This window comes from Pipistrellus kuhlii, unplaced genomic scaffold, assembly GCF_014108245.1.
Source record: "Pipistrellus kuhlii isolate mPipKuh1 unplaced genomic scaffold, mPipKuh1.p scaffold_m20_p_3, whole genome shotgun sequence".
Taxonomy (NCBI): Eukaryota; Metazoa; Chordata; class Mammalia; order Chiroptera; family Vespertilionidae; genus Pipistrellus; species Pipistrellus kuhlii.
The window spans coordinates 139289632-139306554 of NW_023425529.1; the positions used below are offsets into that span (position 1 = coordinate 139289632).

The 16923-nt window shown below is 36.8% G+C and overlaps 1 pseudogene; it reads left to right on the forward strand.

Moving 5' to 3' along the window:
- Positions 1-3148: 3148 nt before the first annotated feature.
- Positions 3149-14561, forward strand: LOC118729671 (annotated as a pseudogene).
- The last annotated feature ends 2362 nt before the right edge of the window (positions 14562-16923 follow it).

The window sequence follows — 16923 nt, forward strand, 5'->3', positions numbered from 1 at the left end:
CAGAATGTTTCATCTTATAAAACAATCCCAGGATGCATTTTCAGGTGCAGTAATCAAGGTGCTGAAGGGTACTGAATCCTGGACACATTTGTTTAAGGGCCTATATCATGTACAGCAATGCATAGAAATATTTTAACTCCATAGTAAAGATTGGTCAAATTGAATGTTTCTGGGAAGGATATCATAGGAACTGAGAGTATAAGTGAAGGGGGAGACTTAATTTTTGCTATAAATATTTTATACTATTTCAACATTAATATGTGCCTGTATCATTTGTCAAAGTAGTTCTATCCAAGTTATCTTTCTCTGGCTTATAAGAAAACAGTTTCCTCAGAAATTTTGCAAAATCCCATTCTCTGAGAAATTTGTCTGTTTTCCTGGAATGTGGATATCTGATCCCACTCTCACTCACCTCTCTCCTATGCCATATTACAAACACACCTGAGTACAAAATGGGCCTTGACATATTCAAAGTTTTACTTCTACAAAAATTCAAAGTATAAAACACCAACATAATATCTAGTATTTGGTCGATAAGGATCTAGGATGGGGGAGGGATATCAATAGCACATTCTATGTGGTAATTAATAATTTTAGTGCATCAAGGACTAGGATGGGGCAGTAAATGGAGAATGTTGAAAAGCAAAGTGGTGATGGGAGGTTTTCATGATAGAAGGACATTAAAGTCTTTTTGATATATTTTAATTTGAGTGTTATCAAATTAAATTAAAATATGTATGAACTATTACACTAAATGGGGTATGCATCAGATTGCCTGCTAATAGAGTTCAGAGAAGGTTCTATTTTTTAAATTGATTTTTATTTATGTTTTCTATATTTTCTATAATAATGATGTAACTTATTGTCAGAGAAAGATATTTTTAAACATGTCCATAGGCAGGTAATGACAATCCAATACTCTCTGTTCACCATTATTCATCTTGGTAGCTATAACAGGTCTAAACCAGGGCTTTCTCCACATTCAGAGATCATTAACATGGATAAACTACAGATGGTATTTTCCATTGTAGTTTCATAGTCCTATGTTTTAAATGCTGCATAACTTTTTTCTATGTTTCTTCATGGGCATCTTATATGGAAGTTGCTAGATGTTCATCAGTTGTTACTAATTTCCTTCTTCTCTGAAATGAGTCTTCCTAATTCAAAATAAGAAAATTAATTTGTGGTTTTGAAACAGGTGCAGAATGTAGACCATTCAAAGTAGAGGATGGTCTGTAATAAAAGAGAATTAATGATGAGAAAATGTTTCTCTTACCTCAAATTCCACTGTTGGTTCCAGAAGGTAACATAGTCAGTTGGAATCCACCAGCTTATATTTTTCTCCTGTAATAACTGGGACATTTACTTAACTCCATATTTTGTGAACAAATAAAAATATTAGTTTAAATGCATAGACCTATAACAAGGAATGGACAGTGTATATGTATTTATCTGAAAGGTTAACTGAGCATGAAAACTAAAACTTAGGTGGAATGACATTAACATGCAATTATACTTTACCCATACTCCTGGGAAGCATTTAGCTAAAGGATGTCTTTGTTGTTGTTGTTCTGGTCCATCAAAATTCTCTTCATGCTTTGTTTTGGTTTTATTGATTTTGTGTTCTTGAACAACACTAATGAGATCTGAAATGTCCTTTCTTTATAGGAGTGTTCCCATTATACTTCTAGACTTCTCCATCTACACTTGGTTAAAATTCACTTGGAGTTTTACATCTTCAGGAATTATTCCCTTAGGAGGTTAAGCTTCCCGCCAAGATGTGCTCCGGAACCCCTGCCTCCAGTTATGCATTAGCAGAGAAAGATTCCCTCATTATGTAGTCCTGAAGTTTCCTGTATATCTATGCTTTTTCCCCCCCATTGACTTCATGTCCTACATGTATTTTGGTTTTAGAAATAGCCTTGAAAGCTCTTCTCTTTTTGTAAGGAATAGTAACTGTTAAAAATGAATTCCACCCTTTTGCTGAAATATGTTGAATGTGACCCTTCTTTGGAACACTCTCAAGCTTATTGACTAAATGCTACAGCTTTAAATTAAAAAACTGTGTGTTTTATTAGGCTGCTATTTAAGGTTTTGCCTGTTGTGTACTGTGTAGCACCAGAAAAAAAGGCTATCCATAACATAGACCTCGTTTGATGGGATGTTTATTGGGACAGTTTTTGACAGATGACAGGAAAGTGTTTTGGTGCACCAAAATCAGTACCTTCTTAAAATGTTTAGATACATGGAAATGTCTTAAGAGACACTGGATAGGGTATCGGCTAAAGGGTCTGGGGTTCAATTCTGGTCCAGGGCATGTACCAAGGTTGTAGGCTCTTCCCTGACCCTGGGTGGGGTGTGTGCAGGAGGTAACCAATTGATGTATTTCTCTCACATCAATGTTTCCCTCTGCTACTCTCTCTAAAAATCAATGGAAAAATATCATTGGGTGAGGATTAAAAAAAAATTAACCATAGCATTTCTCTTGAAATATGAGCATACATTGGTAAAAATGGGCAATAAGTAATTAGACTGACCCAGCAAACTTGGGGAGTGAGGGATAGTTTTATTTTGACTTCCATAATGAATTAATTATACCATAGGTAGAGTGTTTAGCCAAGTGGTTGGAGGATGATATACTTGTGATGGTAACCTTTAGATCAGTAGTTCTCAACCTTTCTAATGCTGTGACCCTTTAATACTGTTCCTCTTATTGTGGTGACCCCCAACCATAAAATTATTTTTGTTGCTACTTAATAACTGTAAGTTTGCTACTGTTATGAATCATAATAAACACATAAATATCTGTGTTTTCCGATGGTCTTAGGCTCTACAGCAGTAGTTCTCAACCTGTGGGTCATGACTTGTAGAGCTTAAAACCATCAGATATTTGCATTATGATTCATAATAGTAGCAAAATTACAGATATGAAGTAGCAACGAAAATAATTTTATTCTTGGGGTTCACCACAACATGAGGAACTGTATTAAAGGGTCACGGCATTAGAAAGGTTGAGAACCACTGCTTTAGATAGAAATAAATGGAAATTTCAAACAGTGGCACAAATGACCCAAACTGCAGGATGGTCAGAGAGATGCGCTTCAATTGTGGTAAACTGTGGGCAGGGATCTTAGCAGCAGAGGCCATAATGAGCTATTATGAATGGGTAGAGTCCTTTGCTTCCTGTAGGCAGAAAATGAAGATGTTCAATGGCTTGTGGAAGTGGCTCTCCTCGGAGGAGTCCCTAGCAAATAATGAGCTCTATGACCTCCAGGTGAATAATGCCCACTTCAGTGAAATTTAAGAAATTGCCCCCTTGAGATAAACTTTTACTAAAATAGGAAGCCTTGGGAGTCTTTTCTCCTGACTGCCCAAGATGAGAAAAGAGTTATAAAATTCACCTCTGGTAAATTGACCTGAAGTGAATTTTGTAACTCTTTCTGAGTATGAAAATAACAGGCCATTGAAAAGATGACAGCAAGGAGTAATAGAGTGTTATAGGTTTATCTCTGGTAGAGTCGCTTAGGTAGTAATGTTCTATGAGGAGCTCTGGTCTTTTGGTGCTCAGACAAAAAAAATGCACAAATATATTCCCAAAACACGCCCATAATGTCTTGGGTCAGAAGAGCTTATTGAGAGCAGTTGTGGACATTTGGAAATAAAACTGGATGAGGCAGGCATAGCTGTCAAAACTGTAGCTGTCAAGAAGTTTCCTTGTTTTATACCGAAACCGGTTTGGCTCAATGGATAGAGCGTCGGTCTGCAGACTGAAAGGTCCCAGGTTTGATTCCGCTCAAGGGCATGTACATTGGTTGTGGGCACATCCCCAACAGGAGGTGTGCAGGAGGCAGCTGGTCGATGTTTCTCTTCATCAATGTTTCTAGCTCTCTATCCCTCTTCCTTCCTCTTTGTGGAAAATCAATAAAATGTATTTTTTTAAAAAGAAGTTTCCTTATTTTAAATTTTTAGGATTTGTAATAATGTGCATTTGTCTGTTTTCTCAAAAATAGTTTTCATGGACCATCAGATTAAGGATGGAGCCCATAGAGAAATATTCAGTCACAACTTAATGTGTGTCGAGGGAAACCTTTAAAATTTGACATGTGGAAATGTTTGTATCATACCGTAGTTTGGATTTTCTAGAAGCAGAGAGTAAAGTGGCTTTGGGATATGAAATATTTATTATGGAATGGCACCTATGAAGGAAAGGAGGGGGAAGAAGGATTGAACAGAGGAAGAAATCAAATAGTGATGTAGTTCTATCAGTAGGGACCCCTGCCCTGCAGACTTGCCCCAGGTTGGGCCAGAATTGGCAGGGCCTCTATATCCTGCCTTGCTCAGTAGGTATATGTTAGCTGCCCTTCTCTTCCACTGTTTCTGCACACAAGGGTGAGACCTTAGGCAAAGAGGCACTCTGCAGCTGAGCTGGCCCTGACGGAGCTGAAACTAGAGACTTTCTGTGGATTGCACTTGAGCAGCTGGGCATCTACTCTTTCCTCGGTGGCTGATCTGAGTGGCATATCTCCACATCCACCACTCTTTGTTGTTTTTGCAGTTTTCATTTATTTTATTATGTAGATATATGAATTTTTAACTTATGCTCTTCCAAAGGAGACTAGGCATTCTTGTATCCCTTAAATATATTTGAAAGAATAACAGAACTTACTATGTAGAGAAAAAAATCTATAATTATAGAATTTTGATAGATAATCCTGGCCCAGAAAATTAAAAAAAAAAAAAGTGTTATAGACTTGAAATCTGCCTTTATTAAATAACTAGAGGCCTGTTGCAGGAAGATTCCTGTAATAGAGCTTCCAGGGGCAGTCTGCTTCCCTCCCTTCTCCACCGCCCTGCCTGCTTCTTTGCAGCTTCTCTCCCTTCTGCAGCTCTTGGCTTCCTTATTCTGTCTTCTCTCTGCACTTAGATATGTAAATTAGCCACCATCTTGGTTGGGTTAATTTGCATATTCCACTCCTGATTGGCTGGTGGTTGTGGCTGTGGGCATGGCTGGTGAGCATAGCAAAGGTAGAGTCAATTTACATGTTTCTTTTTTATTAGGTAGGATTCTGTGTGTTATGGTTCATATTTCAATAAATCATTTCTTTAAATTGTTATATCTTGAAGGCTTATTACTCAAAATAAAGGCCCAATTCTCTGGGGGGGGGGGGGGGGGGAATAGAAGTCTTTCTTCTCTTAATAAACCGAAGTTTATACCTAACATTTCTAATTGTATATGCCTACTTTAGCATTCATCTCTAACTTAGCATATATACAATAATTTAATTTAAAAGAAAGATCATTGCTGTGATGTTGATAGCTTTTTACTTGGCTGACAGCTTTTTCCTTGGCTGACAGCTTTTTCCTTGGCTGACAGCTTTTTCCTTGGCTTTCTTCAATCACAGTTTTGACATTCCCTTGACCATTCCAAACCTCAGTGAGACCCTTTAGTTGGGAGTTTTACAGGAGTAGGCAAGCATGAAATTAATTTTCCAAAGTGAAGTGGCTTACAGATGCCAGAAGCTCATAACTCAGTACCACAGTGAAATCCCTGGATTAGTTTTTAGCTTCTGGGTTGTTTTTGTTGTTGTTGTTATTGCTCTTTTGGTTTAACTGGGCGAATTTCTTCAATTTTTGTTATATAGAAAAACACATTACACATTTTTAGAACAATGGTGCTGCTTCCCATTAATATGTGTGCATGTTCTAATTTTCTGGCTATAATCTTCCTGGTAAGGTATAGTTATATAGCAATATAATAGTTCTGTAATGTTACTAGGAGATAATTCCCTTTCACATTGCACTTAAAATTGTGCCAGTCCTTTTTATTTTGATCCTCTCCTCTAAGACGTAGTTGTATGCACAGTGAGAGCCCCAAAGCTATAATCTCTACTCTAAAGAATATAAATTCTGATCTCTGTACTGTCATGGAGGACATCCACACGAATGTGTGTCATCTGTAGCTTCCTCATGTACAGATAAACATAAGGGTGTGATTATATTAAAATTTATAAATTTAGTAATATCATCATTTAAAATATAACTTTTACTGTATGTGTACTGACCTAAATACGTTACAATTTTCAGCTCTTGCAAAATGACCCTTACTGGTTTCAGGTTTCTACTATGTGATAGGAGACAAACAAAATAGGTAAAGTGAGGAGTATTCTCCCGCTTCCCAAAAGTTCTTGTTACTCACTTCATTTTTATGAAAGACCTACATTATCATAGAGAGGCCTTTTTGGTATAAGTGAAAATCATCCTTGTCTTGCTTTCAGTCAACAAAAACGTGTACTGTTGTATGTTTTCATAAAAGCCAAGTGGCATAATATGAACTTAATAAGAGCTTGAAATTATCTGTATTTTATTTTTAAAGGTTATATATATATATATATATATATATATATATATATATATTTAGATATTTATTGTTGAAAGTATTATATATGCCCCCCCCATTGGCCCTTTAGCAAACCCCCCCCTCCTTACTAGTCCTCATCAATCATTTAGAGTAGTGTTTGTGTTTGTGTGTGTGTGTGTGTGTGTGTGTGTGTGTGTCTAGAAGACTCTCCAGTGGTTTTTGGCAATAATGGTTGATTTGGAGATTATTAGACAAGCTTCTGATTATGATTCTCTTTTCTATCTTGATTTACACACCATCAGCTTTGAAATGTGACATTTTGTATAATGTAGTATATTCTTACGGCTACAAATTAGATGTTTAAACCAAATTGGGAATACTGGAGTCTCTCAACTAAGAATTTACAATGAATCCTCTTCCACTCTTGTAAGCACTAATAGCTTTCTTTGTTACTATGGAAATTTACGGAGCATCAGAGATAAACGAGAATCCAGTCAAAGTTGATCTTTCAAAAGGACCCATTCTATATTAATTTATTTGGTAACAATATATAATTGAGTTGGTCATACTTATAGTTGCAATAATCTTTTATTCTAAGATTGGTGGAATAAAATAGAAGATAAAGTGGAAGCCCTAATACTATATCCCTCTACTCAAGTCATGTAAAAATGATCAGAAGTGCTATTACACCATTAATGATGACCCGTTATCCTTATGGGTTGTTAAAATGCAGTGTTAATGGTCTCTATCATATACCATTTTCCAAGAAAAATAACAAGTTATTACAACTCCAGCTGCTATAATGAAAGAGGTAAAGCACTTGCAGACTTCTTGGATTCTGAGGTCTGCATAAGTCACACTTGAAAAGATGGCTCCAAATTATTAATTTGTATGTTGAAAATGTGTTTGGAATGGGGGGCATAGGAAGGAAGGGTTTTTCAGCAGATTCGAGCTATGCTATTTGTAGCACTATCAATTCAAACACATGGCTCAGTACTCTGAAGTGCCTAATGATGCCCACGTAGATAGGATTGCTTTGCTGTGTGTCTTGCAAGCCTAGACTTCTCTTAATACTGAATCATAGTTATGATTAATTTGTTCATGTTTATTAATAAAAGTCCATGCCATGAGCAGCAGGAAACTATTCCTCATGTGAAAAGCAGATTCTGACAAACTCAATCCCAGTAGAGATTAAACGCCTAAGCATGGGGCAAAAATTAACTCTGTAACTTGAACCGGCCATCATGAGCTGGATATGGAAGACCTGTTAAGTCAGAGGCTTGGCTGGAAAAAAATCAATTAATTATACAGATGAATCTGTGCAGACATATTTAGTCCTGAGATCATCCAGAGGACACAAGTTAGTTTAACAAAAGATGGCCTGTAAACCCATGCCATTAGCCTATGTTATACCCCTTTATTTTTTATGTTTTTAATATTTATTTCTTATTTTGAGAGAGAAAGGGAGAGGGATAGAGAGATAGAAACAGTGATGAGAGAGAATTATAAGTCAGCTGCCTCCTGCATGCCCCCTACTGGGGATTCAGCCTACAATCTAGGCACAAACCCTGACCAAGAATCAGACAAGTGACCTCTTGGTTCATGGGCCAATGCTCAATCCCTGAACCACACGGGCCAGGCTGTACCCCTTCCTTAGAGCATACGATGATCCTGTTTTATGCATAACCAGATGATTGAAAGAGAAGAAAAATAGAAAGGCCTGCACATGGAGAGCTTTGTTCAGTGCTATGGCACAAAGGGAAAATTGTCCGCTGCTGCTCAAAACATCACTTAAAGGAGGCCCTGGAAGCCCATGTTGAGGAGGAATCTTCCCAGTAGACAGAGCTCTGAGCCATACACCTGAACATCCACTTGGACTGGAATGAGAGATGCCTGAGGGAACTCCTGAGGTGCTGAGTATCTCGGCTCATTGTTCAGAAGCAAGGAAGGATGACTAGGGGGGTGATTAGAGACAAAGTAGCCTGGCATGGAAGCTTGTGGAGGGTCCTATGGAAGTGAGCACGGAGATGTGTAATCTTACAGATGAAACCCTAGAAAGCCATCCAGCAGAGCTCAGTCCCCCGCTATCCTCAGCATCCAAGTAGCTGGGAAAAAATGGATTAATAATGTTGTAGTCATCATGGGAATAGAAATTTTACATGAGCTAATGGGAAATACTTTCTCTCGTCAAAAATTCTCTAGCTTTTACTTCTCCTTAAACTTTCAAATATGTGGTGACAAGCTATTTATGTTAAGCATATTCCTTACTGGGGTTGGGATTCATTTTGACTTGGATTAAAACATTTTCTGTTTTTTTCTTTGCCTTTCTGGCCTGCGGTTCTACCATAGCACCAATATCCAAGGGCTTATAGAGTGATTTATCATCAGATGGTCCCACTTTGCCTTTTACAAAGAAAACCTTTCATCGGCAAGGAGGTACAATTGTTATATTCTAGAAACTATCAGCACCAGAGAATATACTAGCTTGGGACAGGGACTCTGGCATTTGGATTGATTTACTTCAAGTTTGTCATTGTACCTTGATGTGCCCTAATGAGGGCTAACTTTTCCAGGGCCTAAAGAATAGGTATAGCAGTAACCCCTGTCACCATAAACCCTAGTGACCCAACTGGTCAATTATAGTTCCCATCTGCAACAATAAGATTTACTGTTCTAGAATCCCTAGTTTCCAATGAGGATACTTCTGCCAGGAAACACAATAAAATTTCATCTAGCCATAAAATCATGGCTGCCACCTGAATCTTTCTCCCTCCATTCCTCTGCTCCTTCCCCTCCCCCTCCATTTTCCTCTCCCTCCCTCCCACCTTCCTTTTCTTTCATGAATTGCAAGTAGTGCACTGAGGAAGAATCAATGACAGCATGGACTGAATTTAATGCTGGCCCTTGTAGAACTGTGCAGTGTAGCAGGCAATGTCAATTTCCCATCCCTATCCTCCAACCCCTACTACTTCAGTCTACACAGGTATAATTTCCAGCTGCACTCACCTGCATTTCATTATTGAGGGTGTTTCCACACTTCCAGAGACTGCTTTACCACTATGAATCCACTTTGCAACCACTGTGGCATGCATGGTGTGCTGAGAGCTTGAAAACACCTAGGAGCAGCTCTAAATCAAAGGATGACCCAACACAAGTGTGAGCTGAGGAAATGGAATATCCCACTGTCTTGCCACACAGAAGAGAGAATTTGGTATCAAATGTTGTAGGCTGGCTCCTAGTCTCCCCAGTGGAATTAAGCTTAAATTGTTGAATTGAGAATGCTCACTCTATAGGGGGCCTTTTCTGGTTTCACTTTTTTTTTTTTTTTTTTTTTTTTTACTCCTACCAATATCATATTTACCTTCTAAGTAAACTGCTAACATCAAGATGTCTGTCTCTAGTTCTGATTCTTAAATAATTCTGTTTATATATTACTCTCTCAGCTTGGATGAAACTATCGGTTATTATTTATGCTGGTTGCTGCTGAGATATCCATATTCATTTCTAATTCCTGGTTGCTTGCTTTAGCATATCCCCCTAATGCTTCCCCTTTTCCACCCCAAAGGTCCTTCCAATTTTACTGACTCATATGTCCATCCACATCCACACTAAACCATATGAAAACATTTTAGCAAGCTTGAGATCACAGGGTCATTGTGTAATGGCTTAATTCTGATTATTTATGAACTGTTCTGTCTCTGATATATGTAGAATTTTCTGTCTATCAAAAAAACTTAAAGCCTGGAAATATGGTACCAGTTTCCCTCAAATTTCATATACTCAAACTGAATTTCAATTCTCACCCCCTCCCTCCTCTTCATACCAGAATTTTGTTGCTAATAATTTTCCTCTAATTCTGATCTAGGCAGAATGTTTATTTTCTAACCTTTAAAGTAGAAAAAAATAGTCAAGTATATTTCAAATTTAAGATGTCTTAGTCTGTTTTAATGATTAAAGCTAGTAAATTAATTATTTACTTTCACATTGCAACTCTGTGGTAGCTCCTTCATCCAGCAGGGAAAACATGGTCTGCTTAAGAAGAGAGAAGTAAATAGAGCAAAGCGCACACAAACACACCCCACATACACACACACACTCACACACACACACCACTATACAAACATAATAGCTTATACTTGTAAATGTTATTCCTCCTATATGTACAATCAAAGTAGCCTTAACAAGAGAATGACCATGACACTTGTAGGTGAAAACCATGAAAGATTAAATATTAGCATACTTTTTGGTTAGAAAGGGCACATAGAGTATGTTTTTTATTTAATTTTTTGATTAAGTATAGTTGACATAGAATATTATATTCATTTCAGACATACAACATAGTGACTCAACATTCAAATGCTTTGTAAGTGGTCACCATGTTAAGTCAAGTAACCGTCTGTCACCATACAAAGTCAAGTATAATATAATTTTGGGCTATGTTCCTGACACTGTACATTATATCCCTGCGACTTATTTATTTTTATAACTGAAAGTTTATACTTCTTAATCCCCTTCATCTATTTTGATGCTCTCTCCACCCTCTTCTCCTCTGGCAAACATCAGTTTGTTCTCTCTCTATATATGATTCTGCTTCTATCATTTGTTCATTTATTTTGCTTTTTGAATCTCACTAAGTGAAATTACACAGTATATGTCTTTCTCAGTCTGACTTATTTAACTTAGCATAATAAGTCCATTCTAAATCCATTCACATTGTTGTAAATGGCAAGATTTTATTCTTTCATATGATTAATATTCCATTATGTTCTTTATCCATTTATCTGTAATGGACACTTAGGTTATTTCTATATCTTAGCTATCCATATATATAGCTAATATGCTAAGTGTCCAACCATCCAACCAGTCACTATGATGCACACTGGGGGCAGGCACTCAACTTAGGAGCTGCTGAAGTGCAATGACTTGGCAGCAGCGATTCTCAGGTGATGCACCCCAAAAACCAGAGAGGAGGGAGCCCAATTCCTCGCAAGTCTGTGCAATCCTACCTTTGGCCATGGGTTATGTTGCTGCTGGAGCTCTGTGGGGCCTGGATCTGGTTTACTGCACATTTGGCTTTTGTGTTCACACCCTTTACAACAGCTATTTTGTAGAGTGCCCTCTTGCACTCAGGGATGTCAGAGAGCTAATTTTGGCCTGATCCCCACAGGCTAGACTGAGACCCCACTCGCTGGAGAGACTCCGCTGACTCCCCAGATGCCTGGGAGGGACCAGGGGAAGTTGACTCTAGCGCATGTTCATCTCGCCCAGCCTCCCCCGCCCCCACCAGCCAAGTTCTAATTAATTTCCTTTCATTATGCATGCATGAATCTATACACTGGGTCACCAGTTGTAAATAATGCTGCAATGAACATAGGCCTGTATGTACCTTTTCCAATTAGTGTTTATTTTTCTTCAGATAAATACATAGAAGTTGAATTGATAATAATAGTTTTCCTTTTTTTTTGGGGGGGGGGGTGGGCGGTGAGGGGGCATCTGTACTGTTCTACACAGTGGCTGCACTAAATAACAGTCCTAGTAAGAGTGCACAAGGGTTCTATCTCATCCAGATCCTAGCAATATTTGTGTTTGTTTTTTGTTTATTTTAAGGGGGGGGGGGAGAGATTGGGTAGGGAGGGGAGAATAGCCATTTGAAAGGTATGAGGTGATATCTCATTGTGATTTTGACTTACAGTTCCATGATAGTTAGTGATGTCAAGCATGTTACACATCTGCATGTTTTCTTCGGAAAAATTAGTTCCTTTACCCATTTTTTAACTTAAATAATTATTTGTATTGTATCAGAGGTGTTTTTTTTTTTAATATTTTGTATATTAAACCCCTTATCAAATATTGCAAATATCTCCTCCCATTTAGTGCATTGCCTTTTCATTTTGTTAGTAGTTTCTTTCACTATACAAAATGGTTTTAGTTTCATGTAGCCCCATTTGTCTAGAGCAAAAAAAAAAAATCAGCAAATCTTTATCATATGACATGAAAGGAGAATGAATTCATAGTGTGTATTGGGAAGGAGTGTCATGAAGCTGTGGATGATGCACTAAAAATGTTTCCATATAGTCATAGAAGTTTAATCAGACACTATTGTTTAACTTAGTTTTTCCAAATGACTTTGATAAGATTTCGTTAAAATATATATTTTATCTAATTGCCTTTGTGGAAAATATATCCCTAATAATTTATACTTATTACCTCTGTAAATATTAGTTCTATAATTTCCTTCAGGATGTTTATCTCTTACTTTTCTGTATATAAATATATTATTATTACAGCAATTATAGGATATACAATAGCACATAAGATGTAAAAAATAATTAGATATATAAATATAACTATAAGAAATTATATGTGTATATATAATTATAGTTGATATAATTAATAAACATATTTAATATTTGATTATTATATATTATGGATTCTTGATTAATTTATTTAGTAAAGGAGAAAATTTTTCTTCAATTGCTTATATTTTCTTTTAGCAACATCCCAACTTTTAGCAAAAACCCACAACTGGTTTATTGTGCATGACAGTTAACAAACTGTAACTAACTGAAGTCTAATCTCCGAATATGCTAGTGGCTCCATTCCTGTCAATCCCCTGAATTTATAACACCAGCTGTCCAAAAGGACAGGTTAATGATTGTTGCTGAAATAAACCATATTCTGTCACAACCAAATGCTTCTGCTGGTTTAGGTAAAGAGGTATATAGGATAGAAAAAATGGTGATAACCCATTGTATTGCATAAATCTTGCCTTCCAACATCCATCAGAGGAAAACACAGACACAAAAGGGAATATATGAGGTATCAAGGTTGATTTCTGCATCAATGTTTCTAGTGTTGTAAATGGAAAAAAATATATGTTAGTGCTTTGTTTTATTTCAGACACTAATTAATTGGGTCATATGCAGTAGTTTAACAATAAGAACAATTTCTATACCAATGTTTTTCTTCCATAATTCCAGATTCAAAAATTAATTTACCCATTTTATTAGTACTTCCTTGGTAAAGAAAAACAACAAAGGACATGAATCAATGGAACAGACTAGAAAGCCCAGAAATAAACATACATATATGCAGTACATTAATTTACAACAAAGGAACTGAGAATATACAATAAGGATGGGACAATCTCTTCAATAAATGGTGTGGGAGAAACTAGACAGATAGATGTATAAGAATGAAACCATACACAAAAAATTCAAAATGGATCAAATATTTGAACCTAAGACCTAAAACCATAAAACTCCTAGAGGAGAACATAGGTGGTAATTATTTTAACATAGGCCTTGGTGATGATTTTTTGGACTTGACACCAAAGATATAGGTAATAAAAGCAAAAGTAAACAAGTGGAATTACATAAAACTAAAGAACTCTGCACAGACAAGAAATGATCAACAAAAACAAAACAGGCAATCTATTAAGTGAGAGAATATATTTGTAAATTATGTATTTAATAAGTAATATCTAAAAATATATAAAGAACTCATACAACTGCCCTAAATGGGTTGGCTCAGTGGATAGTGTCAACATGCAGTCTGAAAGGTCCCAGATTTGATTCCGGCCAAGAGCATGTACCTTGGTTGTGTGCACATCCTCAGTAGAAGGTGTGCAGGGGGCAACTAATCAATGTTTCTCATTGATGTTTCTCTCTATCCCTCTCCCTTCCTCTCTGTAAAAAATGAATAAATAAAAATAAATAATTTGGGATTCCACTCAGTCACTCCCTCATTTAAAGAACTCATACAACTCAATATGAAAGAAAAAAACACAAAAACATGCGGGAATTAGATGTTGGCAGCATTGTGGTTAAGCTGGTGTGTGGTAGTGTGTCAGTGGTGACTGCAGCAAAAGAGTTTGGAGCGAGTGATGGTTTCAGACCATTTTGCTGGTACAACCCACCAAGAGACCAGAAGACAGAACTTACTATGTATATACTGACTATGAATCAGTGAGTGAATGCATGGAAGGTGTTTGTAAAATGCATGAAGAACATCTGAAGAGAATGAATCCCAACAGCCCCTCTATCACATATGATATCAGCCAGTTGTTTGATTTTATTGATTATCTGGAAGACCTCAGCTGTCTTGTTTACTGAGCTGATAGCCAGACATACCAGCCTTATAACAAAGATTGGATGAAAGAGAAGTGCTCGTTTGTCAACAGGCCCAACAGTCTGGGAAATAGATGCATTGGCAGCATTTGGGGGTTAGGGATGGGCTTGAAACACATGTGTGTACAGCTATCTGTAGTGGAAGTTTGGTGTTATAGTAATCCTGTTTCCATTTTGGTACACTGTAGCCAGGATTGAATGTGTTGAAATGTGAGGATCTTGTTCAATCTGAACTCCCACCAGCCCCTTTCTCGCTTGCTCTCTCTCTCTCTCTCTCTCTCTCTCTCTCTCTCTCTTTCTCTCTCTCTCTCTTTATCTCTCTCTCTTTTACTTAAACATTGTTATGATTACTTAGAAGAAAGTTTTGTTGTTGTTTTGTTGTTGTTGTTGTTGTTTTTTGTCAGTTAATGCTGATTCCAATCCTTCATATCAGCTTAATAACATACATTCTACTAACCCTTCTTCAAGTTAGGGTGGGAAGTGGTGACACAGTTTAATTATGTGCTAAGATAAAGTCTTAGTGAAAAACAAATGTTATTTAGTTAAAAAAACAAAACACACAAATACCTATAATTAATATAATTAAAGAATAGGCAGAGTAATTCAGTAAACATTGTCCAAAGAAGGCATACAGTGGCCAACTGATACATGAAAAGATGCTTAATATCACTGATAACCACAGAAATGAAAATCAAAGCCACAGTGAGATATCACCTCATACCTGTAAAAATGGCTGTTATCAAAAACACAAAGGTAACAAATGTTGGCCAGGATGTGGAGAATGCACCAAAAGCTGGGCTCACAGCCTCCCCTGACTGCGAGAGGGTGCAGACTGGGCTGAGGGCCCCCCACTCTGAGTGCACAAATTTTGTGCACTGAGTCTCTAGTAAGTATATAAGTTCTTTGGTTTAATCTGTTCTCATCTCTGGGTCTATTTTATCATTTTATTTTGTTCATTAGTTTCCACATATAAGTGATGCATCTCTATTTGAAGTTCACTGTTATTAAATTCAACAAATATGGTGTTTCTGAAACTATGAAGCTAGTTACTATCAATCTGTGTAAGAAAGGCTCTCTTAAGGATTCTCCCTTACTTCATAGGAAAGTATTTAGTTCTCTCAACCAACTCATCCATTTATTACTTTAAAAATACTATTGAAGAATTTTTTATCTCTTTTTGCCAGGCTTTGTGTCAGCAACGGAGGATGGGAAAATGAACAATGTTGTGTTATTCCCATTTTCTGATGTATATTTGAAAGGAGAGAAGACCGGTAGGGACTACGATTGAAGAAATGGTAAAGATTGGGATTTCATTAGAACTATGAAGGAAAGCCATTAGAAGCTTTTGAACAGAGAAGTAATCAAACTTAGCATATGTTTAAAGGGATCATTCTGACCACGTATATGTGTGGCAAATAGTCACATACCCCTATTCATATTTTGTAGCCACAGATAACAGCTCAGTTGCTCCCAAGAACCCTTCTGTGCTGCTATTATATTACTGCTTATTATGTGAACAAAACTTCAAGATTATTACCCTTACATTGCAGTCTTTAAGAACCCTGAAATACAGCACTGTTAAAAGGAACTGATATCTGGGGACTTTGTTATCAAAAAAGACAGGCATAGCTTAGTCCAGAGCTTATTTGCAATTCTAAAAAGAAAGGTTATCTATTTTATGATACTGCAGCATATTTCCAGGGGTAATTTTGGAGAGAAGTGTCATTAAAGGAGGCATGATAAATCTGAATCCAAAGAAGTGGAATTTTTTTAGGTTTCTTTTTTTGGAGCGGGATAATTTAACGGGCTTCTCCACTGCCTGTGTTATATGCTACCATATTTCCTTTTCAGAGTTCAATGACTGTTACACTATAGATGTCTAATAAGTATGTTTTAAAAGCTATTGTTGAGCCCTGGCCAGGTGGCTCAGTTAGTTGGAGTGGCATCCCATATCCCAAAAGGTTGCAGGTTCAATCCAAGCTCGTGGTGCATACAGGAAGCAACTGATCGATGTTTCTCTCACATTGATGTCTCTCTCTCTCTTCCTCCCTCCTCCCCTTCTTCTCTAGCTAAAAATTAATAAAAACATATTTTGGGGTGAGGATTAAAAAAACAAAACTAATGTTCAACATATTTTCTACAAGTATATACTAAATGCTTATGGTAAGTCTTAAGGATGGTATGTATTTAGAGAAGACATACTTTCTGTCTTCAAGGAGTTTACAGTCTAATGTGGTTAAAAAGATTAAGCATGGGACTAATAACATGATTTAAATAATAATGGGCATTTACTGGATGTTTGCTGCATGCCAGGCACTCTGATGTGTGCTGTTTGTATATTTTATTTGATAATCCTTGCAAGGGACATATGAGGATAGTAATGTCATTATATCTCCATTATGCAAAAAACAGGGAAATTAATCTTAGAGAGTTTAC